The sequence below is a fragment of the Triticum aestivum genome, chromosome 1D (genome assembly GCF_018294505.1).
Source record: "Triticum aestivum cultivar Chinese Spring chromosome 1D, IWGSC CS RefSeq v2.1, whole genome shotgun sequence".
In the NCBI taxonomy this organism is placed as follows: domain Eukaryota; kingdom Viridiplantae; phylum Streptophyta; class Magnoliopsida; order Poales; family Poaceae; genus Triticum; species Triticum aestivum.
In genome coordinates this window covers 33,768,111-33,790,462 of record NC_057796.1, presented here as the reverse complement: position 1 = coordinate 33,790,462, position 22,352 = coordinate 33,768,111, and positions in this window count along the sequence as shown.

The window sequence follows — 22,352 nt, the reverse complement described above, 5'->3', positions numbered from 1 at the left end:
GCAACGTGCAGAGAGGTAGGAACGCCACGAGGAGACGTCCTCCTTGTCGCATGTATCCATGAGACGATGTGACCAAAGGTCTAGGTCAAATATGAGGTTTCTGAGGGTTATTACAGAACGTTGATCAATGTTCCTAAACATCATATCATTTCTCGCAGCCCAAATTTTCCAGAGAAGAGACATAAGAATAAGAGGCCCGGCCTTGTGTGGCAGATGTTGGGGAATCGGCGCGTCCCAAAGGTCGATGATGCCATCTGCTTGGGGTAGGATGCCAAGCCGTTGCCAAACACGGTTGGCAACGGGGCAGGCGAGAAAGAGATGCATGGTGTCCTCAGGTAGCATAGCACAGCGAGGGCAAACATCTGTGGGAATGATGTTCTTGTGCGCAAGATTGGCTCGGGTGTTGAGCCGATCCTTGAAGAGGAGCCAGGTGAAGACTTTAATCTTGCGCGGAACTTTGGACTGCCAAATGATGGGAGCAAGAGGATCGCAGTCCGGCCGTGCCATGAGGGTGTCGTACGCTCGCTTGGTGGAGAAGGCAAGACCCCGAACTAGGAACCTTTGGTCTTCCGCAGCCGAGGGGACAAAATCCTGCAAAACAGCCATCAACGCAACAAACTCTTGCTCTGCCAGTAGGGAGAGACGGTTACGGAGGTTAGCTTCTAAACTGTAACGAAGCACGTTAGCCACCTTAACCAGCTGTAAAGTGGAGTGGGAAAAAAGGTTAGGATAAGTGCGGGCTAGAGGTGTTGGAGTGAGCCAGGTGTCGTGCCAGAAATAGGTGTGCGTCCCACTGTTAGTTAGGACGAAGGTGATGGACTGGAGTGTTGGGATTTGCTGGGCTATGGTGCGACAGAGGAAGGAGGTTTGAGGTGGGGGTGAAACTAAAGCATTTGGGTGTTGAATATCCAGCCACTCTAACCAAGGGGAGGAGGAGGAGGTGAGTGCCTTGGCTGCAAATTTCATGAGCAGACAATTATTCTGAAGATGCAATTTTTTTAGCCCTAAACCATCAATTTTTTTTGGAATGCAAACGTTTTTCCATGCAACGAGGCATTGAGCGCCTGAAACTGAATCTTCTCCTGCCCAGAAGAAGGCTCGACGGAAGGAGTCGATGGTTTTTAAGAGTTTTTTGGGAAGGCGAAAGACAGACATGAAATAGGTAAGGAGGGAGTCAAGGACTGCGGAGATTAGAATGAGGCGGTCACCTTTGTCAAGCAACTTAGCACGCCAGCCAGATAGCAGTTTGCGGGAGCGTTCTAGGATGGGGTCGAAGGCATTGGAGGGAGGTTTCGTAGGGGAGAGAGGGAGCCCGAGGTAGGTTTGGGGGAAGGAGGCGCGAGAGCAACCCATGGCAAGGGCGGCGTCGTTAGCAGCAGCGTCGTCCAAGTGGAGAGTGGCGATCGTCGTTTTGGAGAAGTTTATGGCTAAGCCAGTGGCGTTGGCGAAGCTGTCTAGTATTCCTTTTAAAGCGGCAGCGGCATCAGTTGAGGCGGCGGCAACGATCAGAGTATCGTCTGCGTACTGTAAAACGGTGGGTGGTAGATGAGAGAAGAGAGGGTGATGGAGCGAGGCGTGGGGTGTTTTGAGGATAAGCTGTTGGAGCAGGTCTGCTACGATCAGGAAGAGATGGGGAGATGGGATCGCCCTGACACAGACCATTTTTGCAGTCAATCCAGTTGCCTGGGATACCATTCAGAAGAATGGCGGTTTTGCCTGTGGCAAGGATGTTTTGGATCCAGCTGTGGAAGGTGGGCGAGAAGCCTCGGGCGAGAAGGATTTTGTCGAGGGTAGGCCACGCAACAGAGTCAAAAGCTTTTCTGAAGTCTAGTTTGAAGACCATGGTAGGTTTTTTCCTAGTGTGGCATGAGCTCATGAGGTCTGCGGCGAAAATGAAGTTCTCAGCTATATTCCTACCTGGCATAAAACCTGTCTGATTGCCGTGAACTAGTAGCGGAATGAATGGCTTGAGGCGAGTGGTCAGGACTTTGGCAACAGCTTTGATTGGGAAATTTTGAAGTGAGATGCGCCGGAAAGCGTCAGGAGAAGTAGGCTGGTCTTTTTTGGGAAGGAGAACAATATGAGCTCTGTTCACTCGCTCCGTGTCGGCTGTGCCTTGATGGAATTGTGAGAAGAAAGGGAGGACGAGGTTTTTAACGGAGGGCCAGTAGGTCCTGTAGAAGGCAGGCCCAAAGCCATCCGGGCCAGGACTGGCCTGCGGGTTCATTTGGAAGAAAGCTGCTTTTATTTCAGCTTCCGTGAAGTTTTCATGCAAGGCATGCAGGCCAGGGGTGGGGTTTGGGTAGATCTGAAGGAGGTCGAAGGCCCAGGTCGTGTTGGAAGGGGTGCCAATGAGGGCCACGAAAAAATCACGAAGGATCTTGGCCTTTTGATGATGAGAAGAGAACTCATGGCCATTGTGAGTGAGCGTGAAGATCTTGTTTTTCCTAAGGCGTTGAGAGGCAGAGATATGAAAGAACTTCGTGTTTTCACCCCCATTGATGGCTCGGGAGACCTTTGCGCGCCACCGCCAATACATCGTTTTTTCGTGGATCGTGCATTTGAGTAGAGAGATGATGGTCTTTCGAGTGAGGAGCTCGGTATGTGACAGAGGTCTGGATTCTTCAGCCCGATCCAGGGCCGAGATGGCTTCTTTGCACCGTGATTCACGGAGAGGGGTGGGAATGCGTGAGCGTGCCCAAGTTTTGAGCTTAGATCTTGATTTTTTGAGAGCAGCTGCGAGGGTGGCAGCCGAGTTGGCTGGCGGAGAGGGCGAGGGTGAGCAATACTGGGTGATGATGTTGTTGCATGCGGAAAATTTGGTCCAGCCCTGCTCGAACTTGAAAAAGTTGGTACGTGGAATCGTAGTGGTGACGTGCACTAGCAACGGTACGTGGTCAGAGGTGAAACGTGTGAGGGAGGACAGAGAGGTGTTGGGGAACGCGTCTGCCCATGCTAAGTTAAAAAAGGCACGATCGATCCTTTCCAAAGTGGGCGAGGCGCGGTTGTTGGTCCACGTAAATTGTCGGTCGAGAAGAGGTAGCTCAATGAGAGCTAAGTTGTGGATCACTTGGTTAAAGGCGTTAGCTTCTGATTGTCGAAAGGAGGCTTTGTTTTTGTCTGAGGGGAAGGGGAGGAGGTTGAAGTCGCCGATGATTAGCCAAGGCACCTGGTCAGGTTGCGTGATGGAGAGGAGCTCATCTAGGAAAGATTGCTTGAGGGCACGTGTAGAAGGAGCGTAGATGTTGGTGATGGCGATGTTGGAGGCACATGCAGTTGATCTTAGAGTTACGGTGGAGGAGAAGGCTTTGTGAGAATGCGAGCTGACTTGAAGGGAGGAGGAGTTAACGGCGGTAATGGTGCCTCTGGCCGTGCCAATGGCGGGCAGAGAGAAAGCTTGGTCGAGGTGGAAGGGGAGAAAAGAGCGGAGCTTGGTGTTGGTGTAGGATTCTAGTTTGGTTTCTTGCAAGAGGGCCACGTGAGGGTTGATCGCTAGCAGTTCAGAGAGTATAGCATTACACTTGTCGTCATCACCTAATCCACGAACATTCCAGGAGCAAATAGAGATTACATCATTACTCATAAAGTGTTTTGCGACACCACAAAGGGGCAGCAGGAGGCGCGAGGGAGTACATGAGGCGTAGTACATCAGAAGAGGACATAGATACCCAAAAGAAGGGCGGTACACGCAGAGCCCAAAAGATAAACGCGACATAACACTCGAGACAAGAAACAGAGCTGGACGTGGACGTGCAGTGGGCCCCGGACGTCCTTGGGGCGTGCATGGCTGGATCAGCGATCATGGCGCGGTGTCGTCACCAGAAGCGGCCTCCTCGGAGGAGAGGATGGCGTCGAGGTGGCCGTCGTCCGCGCCACAGAGGAGCGCGATCGTGGCCAAGTCTTCGGCCGAGGCGGGGGGTCCGTCAGAAGCATCGAGGCGGGCGTCCTGGATAGCACATCCAATGGCCATGTCCACGTCGGCGGCGGAGAGGCGGGCCGCCTTGACCTTGACGGCTCTTGCGAGCATGGGGAAGTACTTGGCTTCCTTGGCAGCAAGGCGTGCGCTCCTACGAAGCTTGTCCTTAGAGACAGAGCGATCGCGGGCGTTCTTGCGGCGCTCTTTGTGAGCGGTGCAGTCGTGGGTGTCAAGGTCCTGAAGAGGGAGTGTTGTGTAGGCCGCAGCAGGTCCAGAGTTAGAGTTAGAAGCCGGAGGAGGAGTTGTAAGAATTGAAGATGGAAGGGAGGGAGAGTTGCCGTTGGCACTTGATGATTCTCCGGCAGAAAAAGTGAAGGTGGGCGGCGCTGGGGGAGCTGGGTTGATCGGGGCGACGGGGACGAAGGCCGACGAAGCGGAGCGAAGCACGGGGCCCACCACCCCGTCCCCTGCGTGAGCAGGAGGAGCAGGCGGATGACAGGTGGGGCCAGAGCCGGCCCCGTGGGAGCATGCACCGCGTCCAGGGAGTCCGATGAGACTGCATGCAGGAGGGGGACGTGCATGCCCTCGGAGCCGCTCGAGTCGTCGTCAGAGACAACAAGGGGGTCACGTGCAGAACTAGGAGGGGGAAGGACAATTGACAGGACAGGACCAGAGGTGGCGCCGACAGGAGAGGCATGGAGGGATCGTGCATCCGGCGAGGGGGGGAGGGCAACAGCTCTTGTTGCACCGTAGGTGGGGTCTGCACGCCAGCCCGCCCTGACGACAGAGACCACCGTAGCAAAGTGCTGAGGTGAGATCGGACGTGGAGAGCCGCGCTGGGAGAGAGGAGCAGAATCGTCATCGGAGGAGGAGCCACCAAAAGGGTTGGCGCCGTCGCCGTGGTGCCAGCGAGAAACTTCTACAACCTTGGCGATTTTGATCTCGTTGATGCTTGGAGCTAGATGACTAGGCCAGGTGGAGCCGGCTTGCCGGACTGGAGTAGGACGAGAGCGCGTACCGAGGTGTAGTCAATACCGTGGAGACAGAAATCATCCAAGGCAACGGCCACCACCCTGGGCAGCGGGCAGATGATAGGTGGGGCCAGAGCCGGCCCCGCGGGAGCATGCACCGCGTCCAGGGAGTCCGATGAGACTGCATGCAGGAGGGGGACGTGCATGCCCTCGGAGCCGCTCGAGTCGTCGTCAGAGACAACAAGGGGGTCACGTGCAGAACTAGGAGGGGGGAGGACAATTGACAGGACAGGACCAGAGGTGGCGCCGACAGGAAAGGCGTGGAGGGATCGTGCATCCGGCGAGGGGGGGGGGGGCAACAGCCCTGGTTCCACCATAGGTGGGGTCTGCACGCCATCCTGCCCTGACGGCAGAGACCACCGTAGCAAAGTGCTGAGGTGAGAGCGGGCATGGAGAGCCGCGCTGGGAGAGAGGAGCAAAATCGTCATTGGAGGAGGAGCCACCAAAAGGGTTGGCGCCGTCGCCATGGTGCCAGCGAGAAACTTCTACAACCTTAGCGATTTTGATCTCGTTGATGGCTGGGAGCTGGATGACTAGGCCAGGTGGAGCCGGCTTGCCGGACTAGAGTAGGACGAGAGCGCGGACCGAGGTGTAGTCGATACCGTGGAGACAGAAATCATCCACGGCACAGACGTCGCCAAGGAAAGCAAGCGCAAAACGAATGCCGTCTTCGTGCCAGACCTCTGGAATAACATATGCACACTTTGGACATGGGAGCTGCAAGCACTCGGGCAGACATCTCTCGCTCAAGCCAAGGACCTTGTATGCATATGTTGATGTCGCGGAAAGTGAGAATTTTCGCTTGAAAATTAGGCCGGAACATGGTAGCTAATAAACTGGATAAAAAGAAGGGGAAGATGAAGTTTGATATCACCTGCCTCATCTACGGGTAAGAAGAGAAGTAGGTGTACCATGCCATGCGCCGCTCCGCTGACTAATTAGTCCTGACAGTTTCTGAGCTCGAGTTCAAATGAGCTCAGGTGAATAGTAAAATAAAAAAAATATTTAAAAAATTCTGAATTTTTTTATTGCTCATAAAATTTTATCTTGAAACCTCTTTTGGAGCATCAATTTTTTTTGCCACGACTTTCACAAATGTCATTTTATGATGAAATTCTGTAAGCGCTAAAACATTTGTTAAAGTTCACCACAAAAATAATTCAGAATTGTTTGATTTTATATTTTTTTTCAGATTTTACTGTTCATCATGACTCATTTCGTGAGCAGAAGATGACTTTCGCTGGTTAGATAACAATAGTATTTGTTAATGCTATTAATCCTTAACCACATGTTTTAATCATGTGATATGCTGCTTGCTCATGCTTTTCACCATATATAGATGTCCTGTCCATACGTTGAACTCATTTGCAGAACTACTTCGTGTGGATTGATTCTGGAGTGGTTTAAGTAAATACTACTCTCTCTGTAAAGAGATGTAAAATATCGTTTGGATTCCAACCTTTTTTAGATTTGAATGTATATAGACACATTTAAGTGTGTCAATTCACTCATTTCAATCTGCAAGTAGTTCATATTAAAATATCCAAAACAACTTCTCCAAGATGAACACATGGGCATATGATCTATGGCGTACTAAATTAGGGCATATGATCAATCGCGCAACTCAAATGGGGCATATGACATGATGAGATGTCCCCGGAGGTTGCCTTAGTGCCATCACATCCTTCTCCAAGATGGCTTTGGGCAACGATAAAACACAACTAACCAGTAATCTAATTCGGCTCTTGGGAGCATATGTTCCCGTGCATCCAAAATGCTTTTGCAAATGTCAAAAATATTAAATATAAGTAGAAGTGTTCATTGTCACACTCAAATGGTATCTGCAAATGTTTAGAGGAAAGCCTAAGCATTTTGACCGGTTCAAAAAAAAAGTCAAACACCAAATATTACACAAATTTTTTTTTACCGACGAAGCACTACTACCCCTTTTCGCATGAAAAGTGTCAAGCACACTTGTTACACTAATAAGAACATCTACGAAACAAAAATCAGAATTTTTAAAAATTACTCCCTCCGTCCCATAATATAAGAACGTTTTTACACTACACTAGTGTAAAAACGTTCTTATATTATGGGACGGAGGGAGTATTTACTAATTCCTCTGTCCCAAATTATAAGACTTTTTTGGTAGGCTAATAACCTACTATTTGTTATAAATTTGTGTTCATCCATGAGCATATGCACTCAGAGGCGAAACGGCCATCCCCTAACTGACTGGTTACATACTCTCAACAGGGGGAAAAACCAGTTAATTACAGAACTATCATCCAAACCTTCCCACCAAATGTCAGGCAAACAAAACAGAGCAAATCATTACATAGGCTCATTTTTCCAAACTCGAAATGTTGCTTCATTTATGAATAAAATCTACACAAATCCGTTCAAATCTATCCTTAATCCTTAGTACTGGACAGTTTAAAGTAAAAACATCACAGTGATGATGGCCCTGATCTAAATCACCAGGGTGTAAATTAAGCAGAGCTAGCACATGCATCCATCAAAAAGCAAGTTTCATGGATCCAAATTCCAATGATGGCTGCATCATAAGCATGTCGATTACCACAGACTACTTTGTATCCACCTTCTCAGATCCACCGTACCAATGGTGCATTGGACAGGCAGCTCGGCGTCCAGCATCCCCCTTGCTAGCTACCTTCAGCTTCGAACATATATAGCGCCGCACATGATACAAATATACAATGGAACTGCCAAATAGCGGATGGTTCTTTCTATTTCGACCAGTAAACCTCCTTCACTATGTGACTGCATTTCCTTGCTGGCCTATGCTAGCACCGCCACTGCCCTGCGGTACAGTTCCACCTCCATACAAAAATTGTTCTCCTCAAAAAAGAAAAGGAAAAGAGAGAGCATTGGACACTTAGAAAGAAGGAAAATAACATCAGCTTCTTCTTTTTTTGCGGAAAGGAAAATAACATCAGTTAGCTTCAGATAGCACGATTCAGCGTGAATCGAAGCCGCGCAGAGTAATTTCTGAGCTCATCTTCTACCACAAAGGAAGCCGCTGTACCAGTCAATATACTTGATCAAGTAAAGCTGACCTGAATGAATAAGTTCAGAGTTCTATGCGCATATGTACATGGGCTCCTCGCAGTTGTAAATTCTAGGCTGAAAAGACTCCGTTGTTTCAACTTTTGTCTGTTAAACATCCAGCCTGTTGCATAACTTCTACTAAAACATACTGCATCTATTCCCCTTTACAAACATTGATGCACGAATCCACTTTTCGAATTACAAACATAACCATCTAGAATAAGAAGAGACAAAGGTAAGGGAAATGCATAATTTTCATCCAACAGTTTTGGCGAACCTTGCAATTTTTTGATACTGAAACTACAAGAACAATTACCGAGTCAACATACAAAGGATGTATTTTCCCCGTTATCCAATCCTTCCGTCCTGCAAATCTACACACAAATACAAATATACAGGCCAATATATTTTTTACCAACACAGGAGCTTCATATATTCTTTAATGTGCCACAATAATCATGCAAATATTGTAGCCTGATTTCATGAAGGGGCCTGGGAATGAACGTTGAGCGGTTTCTATTTGTCAGCGCCTGATATACCTGCTGCATTGTTGGCCGGGATTTGGGCTTGACTTGCAGACAAGCAAATGCCACCAAGGCAACCAAAATGACATTCTTCTCCTCACCAATGGCGGACGGCGCTGCGATGCGTCGATCCAAGATATCATTGAACTTCCCTGGCTGCTCTGTTCGGCAAAAGAACGGAAGGAGCAGATCACCCGGGTGCTTTCCCATCACAACTTCCAGCACAACCACACCGAAGCTGTACACGTCGCACTTCTCGGTCAACACCATGGTAGATGACAATTCTGTAATATGATAACAGTATATCGAAACATAATAAGTTTCTACTTCTCTCTTTCTGAATCACATTTGCATATTCATTGAAGGATACGAACGGATTAAGACAATGAATGAGTACCTGGTGCTATATAGTCACATGTCCCTGCAAAGATAGTGCTCCAGCTTGAGCAACCATGCTTCAGCTTCCTCGCCATGCCAAAGTCCGAGACATAAGCTTTATAATCTTGGTTCAAAAGTATGTTGCTGCTTTTTATGTCCCGGTGTACAATAGGATCATTGCAATCATGATGCAGGTAGGAGAGAGCTTGAACTACGTCCGTCACAATAGCAATTCTACTGGTCCAGTCCAACTCCTTTGCTAGCTCTTGCTCATGCAAAATGGATGATAAGCTTCCCCTCTCGATGAGGTCGTATACGAGGAATTTGCATTGGGAGTGTGAACAGAAGCCATACAGCTTGACGATGCATCGGGGCCTGATTTTCGTCAAAACTTCAATCTCAGCATGAAATGTTCCCTCGTCACTGAATTCTTCCATTGAATGCAGGAGCTTGACGGCAAAGGTAACCCCACCTTCAAGCTCAACTCTGAAGACGGTTCCATAGCCCCCAATGCCAATGCAATATTTCTCATCGAATTTTTCTGTTGCACTGAGTATGTCTTCAAATGCGATCTTTCCATCAAAATTCCATATGGAAAGCATATCTCCAGACTTGCTTTGGCTTTTACTACTTTTTATACATTTTTTTCTCCAACAAACAACGATGATGCTTGCTGTTGATATGCAAGCGAAGGAAAAAGGTGCAAGAAAAGCAAGAAGTATCATACGTCGATGTTTTCTGCTTTGGTCTTCACATGACAATAATCCATGCAAATGACCGCATAAAACCATATTATGGTCAAGTGTGATCAAGCGTGCAGTGATAGATGGAACTCTGCCAGCCAAATTGTTATATGATAAAATCATGCTATCCAGTTGAGAAAGATTAGAAAAAGTAGCTGGGATGGCACCACTTAAATTGTTTCTACTCAAATCCAGCACATATAGGTTATTAAGATAACCAATTTCTTGTGGTATTTGTCCTGTCAATAAGTTGTCTGATATGAGTAAATACAATAAAGAGTGACATTGTCCTATCTGAGATGGAATGCTTCCCACAAATTGATTGCTCCATAGACTCACACTACGAGAAAAACTTCGTTTGCCGACGGCCAAATCTATGCCGACGGCACCCATCGGCATAAATGCCGCTATGCCGACGGCCAAGGGCGGGCCGTAGGCGTAGAAAAGCCGTCGGCATAAATACATATATGCCGACGGGGCCGTCGGCATATACGAGGCCGTCGGGACCGCTCGAGGTACGCCTACGGGTCCCGTCGGCATAGGAGCGGCCATCGGCATAGCCCTTGCCGTCAGCACTGACCGTTTGACGACGTTGAGCCTACGCCGACGGGTGGTAACGGCGGCCGTCGGCATACCCGTGCCAGCCCTATGCCGACGGCTATGCCGTCAGCATAGACCTGGCCCATACCCCTCTGCCACGTCATCGATCCGTGTGCTATGCCACGTCATCGATCCGTGGGACTGCACCTCCGTGTGTGCACAGATATGCTGACGGCCTAGCCGTCGGCGTACATTTTTTTAGTTTTATTTTAAATTTCGCTTTATACTACCTATGGCAAATATATGCCTACGGTATAGCCGTCGGCATAGGCCCCTCTGCCACGTCATCGATCCGTGCGCCATGCGACGTCATCGAACCGTGGGACTGCACCTCCGTGTGTGCACAGGTATGCCGACGGCCTCGCCGTCGGCATACTATTTTTTTTATTTTTACTTTATTTTCTCATTTTTACTTTATTTTAGTTTTTGTTTTTGCATAAGATAATTATGCCTTATCTAAAAAAACATACCCTGATTGTATATCGATTGCCCCCCGTTACGAACGTCGCTATCGCCGTGTCACGGAGGGGGGAAACGGTCGACACGGAGGGAATTCTAGTTGGTGGGGGGATTCGGGGTGTAGCTATGTCACCGAAACATCGCACGGGTCCCGATGCATATGTGAAAGTGTTCAGGCATGCGTAGACGCCCGTCTTGGGGCTCCGCGGTGCGCCCCCCTGCACGCAAGGCAGTGCCGCCGTCACTTGGATGGGGGCACACCCCGGAGACGCGTGCCGCCTCTTCGGACATGCCACCACACCACCCCGCATGTATGAGGGCCCGGTGCGACGCTCGGGTGGCATTGCTACCCCCAGGCCCCCCATCCCGCCTAACCCTGTAGCGTTTGACCACGGGATCTAGCCCTTTGACTTTGCACGGACGGGCTTTGAGCAGTGGACCTATCCACCCGGTTGTGGTAGGTCAGCCCATAGGAACACTTTGGAGCAACATCCGGGCCAGACCCACGGCAAGATCCCCTCCGTGTAGACCCGACGCGTCCGTTTCCCCCTCCAGGTGCCGGCGGCGGCGCCGTCCGTGAGGGGGGGCACACCCCGAAGACGCGTGCCGCCTCTTGGGACATGCCACCACACCACCCCGCATGTATGAGGGCCCGGTGCGACGCTCGGGTGGCATTGCTACCCCCCAGGGCCCCCGTCCCGCCTAACCCTGTAGCGTTTGACCACGGGATCTAGCCCTTTGACTTTGCACGGACGGGCTTTGAGCAGTGGACCTATCCACCCGGTTGTGTTAGGTCAGTCCATAAGAACACTTTGGAGCAACATCCGGGCCAGACCCACGGCAAGATCCCCTCCGTGTAGACCCGATGCGCCCGCTTCCCCCCTCCAGGTGCCGGCGGCGGCGCCGTCCGTGAGGGGGGGCACACCCCGGAGACGCGTGCCGCCTCTTGGGACATGCCATCACACCACCCCGCATGTATGAGGGCCCGGTGCGACGCTCGGGTGGCATTGCTACCCCCCGGGCCCCCGTCCCGCCTAACCCTGTAACGTTTGACCACGGGATCTAGCCCTTTGACTTTGCACGGACAGGCTTTGAGCAGTGGACCTATCCACCCGGTTGTGTTAGGTAAGTCCATAGGAACACTTTGGAGCAACATCCGGGCCAGACCCACGGCAAGATCCCCTCCGTGTAGACCCGACGCGTCCGTTTCCCCCCTCCAGGTGCCGGCGGCGCCGCCGTCCGTGAGGGGGGCACACCCCGGAGACGCGTGCCAGGCGTTTGCACCCGCCACAACACTTCCAGACTTGTGAGAGGCCGCCTACGCAAGATTTGGCGGCATGCTAGCCCCCGGAGGCCGCCGGCCACAGTCGTAGACACGCGAAGAGCAATCCGCATAGAGGGAATTGTTCAGATACTACTCCATCACGAACAATTATGAAAAATTACCATCAGTCCTACTGCACATGTGCCCGCGTCGTGTAAAAAACTCATGATTTTATCGCGCTCCGAGTATTTAATAATATTCACGCCGCATCGTTACCGCAGAACGTCTACTAATGTGTCATCGCCGTTCGTGAGGGGGCACACCCCGGAGACGCGTGCCGCCTCTTGGGACATGCCACCACACCACCCCGCATGTATGAGGGCCCGGTGCGACGCTCGGGTGGCATTGCTACCCCCCAGGGCCCCCGTCCCGCCTAACCCTGTAGCGTTTGACCACGGGATCTAGCCCTTTGACTTTGCACGGACGGGCTTTGAGCAGTGGACCTATCCACCCGGTTGTGGTAGGTCAGCCCATAGGAACACTTTGGAGCAACATCCGGGCCAGACCCACGGCAAGATCCCCTCCGTGTAGACCCGACGCGTCCGTTTCCCCCCTCCAGGTGCCGGCGGCGCCGCCGTCCGTGAGGGGGGGGCACACCCCGGAGACGCGTGCCAGGCGTTTGCACCCGCCACAACACTTCCAAACTTGTGAGAGGCCGCCTACAAAAGATTTGGCGGCATGCTAGCCCCCGGAGGCCGCCGGCCACAGTCGTAGACACGCGAAGAGCAATCCGCATAGAGGGAATTGTTCAGATACTACTCCATCACGAACAATTATGAAAAATTACCATCAGTCCTACTGCACATGTGCCCGCGTCGTGTAAAAAACTCATGATTTTATCGCGCTCCGAGTATTTTACCCCGCATGTATGAGGGCCCGGTGCGACGCTCGGGTGGCATTGCTACCCCCCAGGGGCCCCCGTCCCGCCTAACCCTGTAGCGTTTGACCACGGGATCTAGTCCTTTGACTTTGCACGGACGGGCTTTGAGCAGTGGACCTATCCACCCGGTTGTGTTAGGTAAGTCCATAGGAACACTTTGGAGCAACATCCGGGCCAGACCCACGGCAAGATGCCCTCCGTGTAGACCCGACGCGCCCGTTTTCCCCCTCCAGGTGCCAGGTACCGGGTCCCATACAGACGGTAACTAAGAATCTAAAAATGTAATAATTGAATTGATTAAAAACTCCGGTATTCATCATTGAAAATGTACAATTGCTGTGAACCTTTTAGTGCTCGGGCACCGGGCCGGCTGCCCGGGCACGTCCGGTGCCTGAGCACTGAAAAGTTCACAGCAATTGTCCCTTTTCTTCATATAAGTCTAATGAATACCGGAGCTTATAATGTATTGATTAGTGAACTATTTAAACAGGTCAAATTGCTTTTCCCTCGGCGAGGTGGGACTATTTTTTCAAAAAAAAAGCAGTTGCCATCTATGCCTACGTCCTTGCCGTCGGCATAGGCCTACTATCTATGCCGACGGCCTGGCCGTCGGCATAGAGCCGCCCTTATCCACTCGACGGCCCTCTCGCTGCCAGGTGGGGACCATGCCTATGCCGACGGCATAGATGCACCCTTATCCACTCGGGCCTCGCCGTGGCCACTCGTTCAACTGCCCCTTCCCCACTCCTCCTCCTACTCCGAACCATGCCGCGCCGCCGCCCGACCCAGACCCCCACCCACACCGCCGCCGCCACCGGATCCTGACCGGCCGCGCCGCCGCACCCTTGTTCTAGTCCCCGCCGCCCGCCGCCCCGTCCGCCCGCCCCCTCCACCCGCGCCCCGTCCGCCCGCCCCCTCCACCCGCCGGCGCCGCCCCGCCCCCGCCCCGCCCCCATCCCCTCCCCTTCCCCAACTCCGGCGCCGCCCCGCCCCCGCCCCGCACCGCCCCCACTGCCCGCGCCGCCCCCATCCCCTCCCCCACCGCCGGCGCACCGCCCTCACTGCCCGCGCCGCCCCAAGACGGCCGTCGACGCCGCCGGGCCGGGCCGGCCCGTCCCCGTCCTCGGCCGCCCCGTCCCCGGCGGGCCCATCCCCGACTGCACCGGCGGCCGACGCCACTGCCCCGCCTGTCGCCGCCGTTCTCCGCCCCGACCTCGTCGCCGCCCCGCCCTGCTCCGCCCTGCCTCTGCTTCGCTGGTGAGCCCCCTGCTGCTGCTTTGCTGCTACCGCTGCCGCTTGCTGCTTGCTGCCGCGCTGATGCTTGCTGCTGCCGCTGGTTGCTGCTTCCTGCTGCTGCCGCTGGTTGCTGCTTCCTGCTGCTGCCGCTGCTTGCTACTTGCTGCTGCTACGTTAGGTTAGTTAGTTTAGGGTTTAGATGGATAGATTAGTTAGATATATAAATAGTTAGATAGATGGATTATAAGATATAAAAATTTTGTTGATAGGTTAGTTGAGAAAAAAAATTGTTGTTGATATATAGATGGATAGATGAGTGGATACTACATCATGATATATAGATGGATAGATGATGATGATGAATATGTGATGAATAGATGATGAGCCCCTATAGTTTTTTTGCCTACATGATGCAAAAATAAATGAATGCATGTTTAAATGTTTTAAATATGCTCTATGAGTTGTGATGTTGTAATTATTTGTCGCGATGGAATTTGCAGGCTTTGTGGTGTTGCATTCATCGGAGTGACCGTTGTCCGACACGTTGGTCCCCCTGAGCATCCCTCTGCTCTTCGACTACTTCCTCTACAGCCGAGGGTGAGCTACAAGTCCATCTCCTCCATGTTTTCATGTTAGTAGATTTCATTTTCAAGTCAAGTGGCGTAACTTAGGCGTCTCCCGTCCGAAAGGGTTGCATCGATAAATATGCATTCAATTGCATATTTATCACCGCAGCTCTTTCGGATTGTCCAGCGTTTTCCACAGACAGCCCGAGGATGTGTAGATTGGGTATGTTCTGCATGTTCTACCCCGTTCCGAGACAGGATTTCGGCGGCGCCTCCCCATTGTTCTCCGGAGCACATTCTCTCGGCTATTTGCCGAGACGTGTATCTGGAGAACAGCGGGGAGGTGCTGCCGAAATTTTGTCTCGGAACGGGGTAGAATGGAGAACGTACTCAATCTACACATCCTCGGGTGGGATTAGGACCCATCTTTACCTATTAGAGATGTAGGTGGATTAAACGCGGTAGAAACTGAAAATTTTATGTGATTAATTTAAATGAATCCTTAATTATGTTGTGTGGCAAAAAAGCAGAGGATGGCAGATAATCAGTGGATGTACAGTGGTTTTATCCGTCGGAATCGAGTAACATCAGAGTGGATCGCAAAAACCGATGTTTATTTGAAGGAGATATTCCGTCGTCCAATGAGAATTATCCCACCATGCCCCTGTGCGAGATGTGCCAGACGTCACCGTAGAAATCAGACGGACATGAGTGAGCACCTTCGCACGCACGGATATATGCCAAACTTTGACATGCCGCCCATAAACATAGCCGAGCAGGACCGTGGTAGAGAGGAGGTGATGCGACAACGCATCGATGGATATGAGGACGACGGGGTCAGGGACATGCTAGATGATGTCATTGTTGCAGAAACGGGAAATGCGACACCTTCAGAGAATGAACCGGAGGAGCCGGAGGCAACCGCAAAGGCCTTCTTGGAGGTCTTGGCCTCGTCGAAGAAACCTCTTTATGCGGGGGCGAAAATATCTCAGCTAGATGCCATCTCGCAACTGATTGCAGTCAAGGCTGAGTACGACTGTAGCCAGAAATGCTTCGAAGCATTCTTGGGAGTATGGGCTAACAGCCTCCCTGAGGGTCATGAACTGCCGAAAGCATGTACGATACAAAGAAAATCATGAAGGCACTCTCTATGGATTATGAGAAAATAGATGTTTGCCCGAAGAATTGCCTTTTGTTTAGGCACGAGTATGCGGATGACAAGTACTGTAGGCAGTGCGGTTCGTCTCGGTACATTGAGGTGGTCGGTGAGGATGGTGAGAAAAAGCAGCTAACCATCCCCGTTAAGGTTCTTCGGTATCTTGATTTTATAAAAAGATTGCAGCGCATTTTCATCACGAAGGAGTCTGCCAAAATGATGAAGTGGCACAAGGAAGGTATAAGGTACAATCCAAAAAAAATCGTACATCCATCGGAAGGGGAAGCATGGAAGTCGTTCGATGAAGAATACCCCGAGGAAGCAGCCGAGGCTGGGAATGTCAGAATAGCCATATCAGGTGATGGGTTGAATCCATATGGTATGTCGTCCAATCCATACAGCTGTTGGCCTGTGTTTGTAATTCCGCTCAATCTTCCTCCCGGTGCCCTAATGCAACGCAAGACCATGTTCTTGTCGCTCATCATTCCGGGGCCTGATTATCCGGGGAAGCAATTGGGTGTGTTTATGCAGCCGCTGGTGGATGCTTTGCACCATTCTTGGTACTTTCCGACGTTGACATACGACCGGGATCTGCAGAGAAATTTCTTGATGAAAGTTTGGTTGCACTATTGCATGCATGACTTTCCCGGCTATGCTCTATTCTGCGGATGGTGTACAAGTGGGAAGATGCCATGCCCAGTGTGCATGCAGGCTCTGCGAATGATTTGGCTGAGTAAGGGTGGCAAGTATGTAGCCTTTGACCTGCATCGACAGTTCCTCCCTCCAGACCATCCAGACAGGGAAGACAAGAAGAACTTCACGAAAGGCCGGGTTGTTCATGAAGTAACCGAGATTCCAACATTTTCGGGGGCAGATGTTCTTGCTCAGCTAAAAGCTCTCCAGCCTAAAGTCAAAGGCAAAGGCAATGCCAAAGCCAAAGGCTTCGAGGGATATGGTGAGACGCACAACTGGACTCACATTACCCCCTTCTCACAGCTTCCCTATTTCAAGGACCTCAAACTTCCTTACAATATCGATGTGATGCACACCGAAAAGAATGTGGCAGAGTCCCTTTTCCACACGATCCTCAATATTCCTGATAAGACGAAGGATAACGTTAAAGCTAGAGCCGATCAACAGAGAATTTGTGATAGACCACGTCTGAACATGAAGCCTCCCACAGGCGGTCGAAAAAACTGGTTCAAGCCAGATGCTGACTTTGTCCTTAAACCGCCAGAAAAAAGGAAGTACTTATCTGGCTGAAACACATTTTGAAGTTCACCGATGGTTATGCATCGAATATAAGTAAGGGAGTCAATCTTTCAACGGGCAAAGTGACCGGCCTGAAGAGTCATGACTACCATGTATGGATTGAGCGGATAATGCCGGTGATGGTTCGAGGCTATGTCCCCGAGCATGTCTGGCGAGTGCTTGCCGAGCTAAGCCATTTCTTCCGCACGCTCTGTGCTAAAGAAGTAAGTAAATACGTGATTGAAAAATTGCATAAGAAGGCACCGGAGTTGATAGTCAAGCTAGAGAAGATCTTTCCGCCAGGCTTCTTTACACCGATGACACATCTCATTCTGCACCTCGCGAACGAGGTATTGTTGGGGGGGCCTGTGCAGAATCGCTGGCAGTACGGCCCTGAGAGACAGAACAAGCATCTCCGACAGAAATGTGGAAACAAAGCTAAGATTGAAGCTTCCATAGCTGAGGCAGTTATCCTAGAGGAGGTGTCAGACCTCAGGACATCATACTATCCAGACCACGTTCCCCATCTGCATAACAAGGTGCCTCGATACAATATAGAAGAGCCGAATTATCAACCCAAGCTCTATCTATTCAACGCGCAAGGTGGGAGGGCTGGGGCCTCGAAACCTTATAACATGCCACGACAAGAGTGGGAGGACCTCATGTTCTATATCTTGCACAACATCAGGGAAGTTGAGGAAGTGTGGATGAGGTAATACCACTACACCATTCCTTTATGTCTTCCACATCATCATGTTTTATGTTCACTTAGTCCCGGTTTAACACCGGTTTTCTTTTTTTTAGTGATTTCGTTCAAGAGGAATGGACGGGAATGAATCCTCCTACTGAGGCGGAGGCACTTACTCTTCTCCGTCATGGAAACCCTGGACGTAAAAATTTTGTTGCTTGGTTCATGGAGAAAGTAATTGTCCACACTCCCCTATTAAATACCTAGTTCAACATTTATTAGTTAACTAATGCACGCAACAATTTCAATTATACTTGTAGGGAAAAGATCCGAACATATCTATGGATGATGAATTGAGATGGGTTTCCATGGGTTTTGACCCTGCCGTCATGACATGTAAAAAGTATGATGTGAATGGGTATCGCTTCCATACAGAGGATCACCAGAACAGCCGGCCTGATCCCAAAACTATAAATACCGGAGTGTACACCCCCGGTCAAAATTCAGTAGACTACTACGGAAGGGTACAAAATATATACGAGATTAAATTCCACCAGGGGCGCGAGACCCTAAGTCTGCCTGTGTTCAAATGTCGATGGTTCGATCCGCGGGAGGGGGTAAAACATACGCCTTCCATTGGTTTGGTCGAAGTTAAACCATCAACCGTCTATGCCGGAGCCGATCTCTTCATTGCGGCTACCCAAGCTACACAAGTATATTATCTGCCTTACCCATGCCAGAAAGAGTACCTAAAGGGTTGGGAAGTTGTGTTCAAGGTGTCGCCACATGGTAAGCTACCGAACCCGAATGAAGACGATTACTACAACATTAACCCCATGACATACGAGGGAGTGTTCTATCAAGAGCAACCTGATGATGATGATGTGGTTAGAAACGATGACGCTAGACCATTGGGTGATGATGATGTGGATCCAAACGACGACGAAGCACGGAATGATGGTGAGACCATTGTCAATGAAAATGACATACTTATGCTAGAAAAGTTAAACTTAGACGCTGACGACGAGGAAGAGCCTCCACCTCCGTCAGACAACGAAGATGATATGATTGATAGTGATGATGAGACGGACCGAGAAAGAGGTTACAACAGTGATGATTCATATGGTTTCTAGCAGATGTACGTGTCAAGTCTTTTTTTCTATAGTTTAGGAATATGCCTTTTATGCCTTTTTATTAATGTGTTTATTTTCATGCCTTTTCCTTCATTTCATTAATTTACTAATTGCTTATTCTCTTTTCAATGCAGGTTCGTGGAACATGGGCAAGGGGAAGGCCGACGGCGTGGGTTTCCTACGCAAGGTCGTTGGCCTGCCTAGTCGGAGTGGTCGAGCACGTAATCCTCCCCCCCGGCTACTTGACGATGACTCCTCACAGGGAGGTCGAGGGAGAGGTGCCCCTAGAGGAGGAGGGGGCGGGGGGAGAGCCACTACAGGGGGTCGCGGCCAGAAAGAGCGCACCCTCACCGACTTAGGGGTGTTGTCTTCGAGGCCATCCTCTAGTGAGGTACCCTCCTCTGGTGAGGAGGAGGAGGACGAGGCAGGCGAGGAGGAGGAGGTTCGGGATGGGGCCGAGGAGGAGGTGGAGGAGGAGGACGAGGAGGAGGAGGATGAGGAGGAGGTTGGGGAGGGGAAGGCAGGCGAGGAGGAGGGTGGTGGCGGGGATGATGGTGCTGGCGGGGAGGGGGTTGACAACAAGGGGTGGCTGCGTGGTAACGCAAAGCTACCAAAGCAGGTTCCTGCTACTGAGGAGCAGAAGTGGCTCATTGAGCCCACGGGGAAAGAGTAAGTGCCACTTTATAATAATTTCATTATTTTGCTTGTCACATGCTCATTCCGGTTGTTATTTATTTTGCTTGTCACATGCTAATAGTTCATTCTTTTGCAGCAACTGGATATATTCTAAAGGGGTCCGTATTCCCAACGGCCTCATCACCGTCCTGCTGAAGTTACACTGGCCGGGGTTGTACTGTCCGGATCCAGTCAGGCACCCGGACCATCGGGTCTTGGCCACGAGCTGGGAGCACTGGGAAGCGGCCCTCCACGCGGAGCATGGGACCCATGCCAAGGCCGTGATCACCACTTTCTGGGTGAGTTCTCTTCAGAAGCACAAGTCCATTCTAGTTTCATGAATGATTTAACTCATGGCTTCTTCCATTCTTGTTTCGTGCATGATTGTAGAAATTCTATCGAGTTCTCCCGGAGCACAGGGGCAGAGCGGACCAGATCGTGCTATGCCAATGCAAGAAGAAGGCCCGCCAGATGCAGTACGAGGTGCGCTATGTGGCCATCTCGACATACTACCACGACTATCTTGGTGTGAAGATGACCAAGGAAGAAGCGCGGAGGATGGGCATTACCTTGGAGAGGGACGAGTTCTTGGCGGTAAGTATAAAAGATTTTTCATTATGCTTTCATTACCTTGTGGTACATTTCACCGTTTCGTGTTGACATGCCATTATGCTTTTATTATGTAGGTGTGTCCAAATTGGTGTTATGGAAAAGACGAGTCCTGGGCGGCATTGGTGGATCTTTGGTGTGATGAGGCTGGAGCCTGGGCGGCTATGAGAGTCAAAAACAAGGCTAACCGAGGGAAGGAGGGAGTACATGCTCAGGGAAACCGAAACCACTATCTCCACAAGGCAGTTAATGTATGACTAGCTAACCCCATTAAACATTCTTCTTCTTCTATTTACCATCACTTTCTTATGTATGACTAACCTCTGTTTGGTGGTGCAGGAGGAGAAACTGAAGCGGCCGCTCTCACACATGCAGGCGTGGGAGATCGCCCATACGCGGAAGGACCCCAAGCCTGGCGAGCCCAAGTACTACGGCAAGAAGACCGCGGGGAGGAAGAAGGCCTACTCCGAAGGGTATCTGGCGTTACATCCTGACACACCTGACCCCATTGCGGCGGATCTGGACGAAAGGGTGGTGGTGGGCATGGGGCCGAAGGAGCACGGTCGGGAGGCGGTTCTCGATGCTGTGATCACTCCGTCTATCTCCTACACACAGCTCCGTCGGATCGACCCGACCCTGAGCCAGCGCACGAGCACGCGCATGAGCAGTGCACCGTCACTGTCCCTCTTTCAGGAGCAGCAAACTGTAAGTATTTTCCCTTTTATCTTCATTGTTCCCTTTATTTTCCGCATTTAGTAGTTTTATGAGTCTCATCATGTCATACTGTAGGCCTACATGGAGTACACACGCCAGGAGACCATGGCGTGGCACGACCGCCTTCATGCATACCATCAGCAGAGGGATCGCGAGATGCAGCACGCTTTTCAGGAAATGGCGGCCGGCAGGTGTCCTCAATGGCCATCAGCAGAGGGTCCTCCAGCACAACCAGTGCTGCTGACCTTTGAGGAGTTTGTGGCACAGAACGCTGGCCCCTCGCCGGTTAGTTCATCCCCAATCAATTCACCCAAAGCATGTCATGCCTTTCAACACAGTCTTATATCCCGTTAATATATCTTTTCAACATCCAGGGAACAGGTGCATCTACCGTTGGCGGTGGTCTTCGCAACACTCCCGAGACACGGAGCTCGACCACTCCGATCCACGGAGACGGAGGCGGAGGCGGTCTTGGCGGTAGCGCTGCCGCTAGTAGTGACGACCTGGGCTTCGGCGGTCTTGGCGGTGACGACCTCCGCGGTGCTCGACGTCCTGGCGCTTAAGCCTTTCTCGATGCTATGATACTTGCTTGTTCTCGATGCTATGATACTTGTATGCTTGTGATGATACTTATCTTATTGTTGTTTGTGAGATTCTTATATGCTTTGTGGTGATGATACTTATATGTGTGATGCTTTGCGATGCTTCTTAGCGATGCCAATTTGTTGTGTGATGCTGTGTATATGTTGTTTGTTCTATATGCTGTTTGTTATATATTCAAATGAATTGAGCTGAAAAAAAACAGAAAAAAGGGAAAAAAAACTGGACAGAATCTATGCCGACGGCCTGGCCGTCGGCATACGCCTGGCGTGAGCTCCCAGTGGACGACACGTGGAACCTATGCCGACGGCTAGGCTGTCGGCATAGGCCTGGCGTGAGCTCCCAGTGGCCGACACGTGGCACGTCTATGCCGACGGCCAGGCCATCGGCATGGACCTGCCCCAGGAGCGCCCAGTATCTGACACGTGGCGTGTCGATGCCGACGGCCTAGCCGTCGGCATAATTTCAAACTAAGCCGACGGCTGGGCCGTCGGCATGACACGCCCATGCTGAACGGCGTCTCGCCACGTGGCGAGAAGCCATTGGGCAGCACTTGACGGCGGCCGCCGTTAGGCGATGACGTTGCCGACGGCCAAGGCCGTCGGCATAGATGTACGGCCACCGTCGGCATAGGGTCTATGCCGACGGTCATCCTGGCTACGCCGACGGATATGTTGCCGACGGCCCTATGCCGACGGGGGCCGTCGGCATAGGCCTGACCCGACGGCTAGTCATGGCTATGCCGACGGCCCTGGCCGTCGGCATAGGGTGCGATTCCGGTAGTGTCAGATATGAGA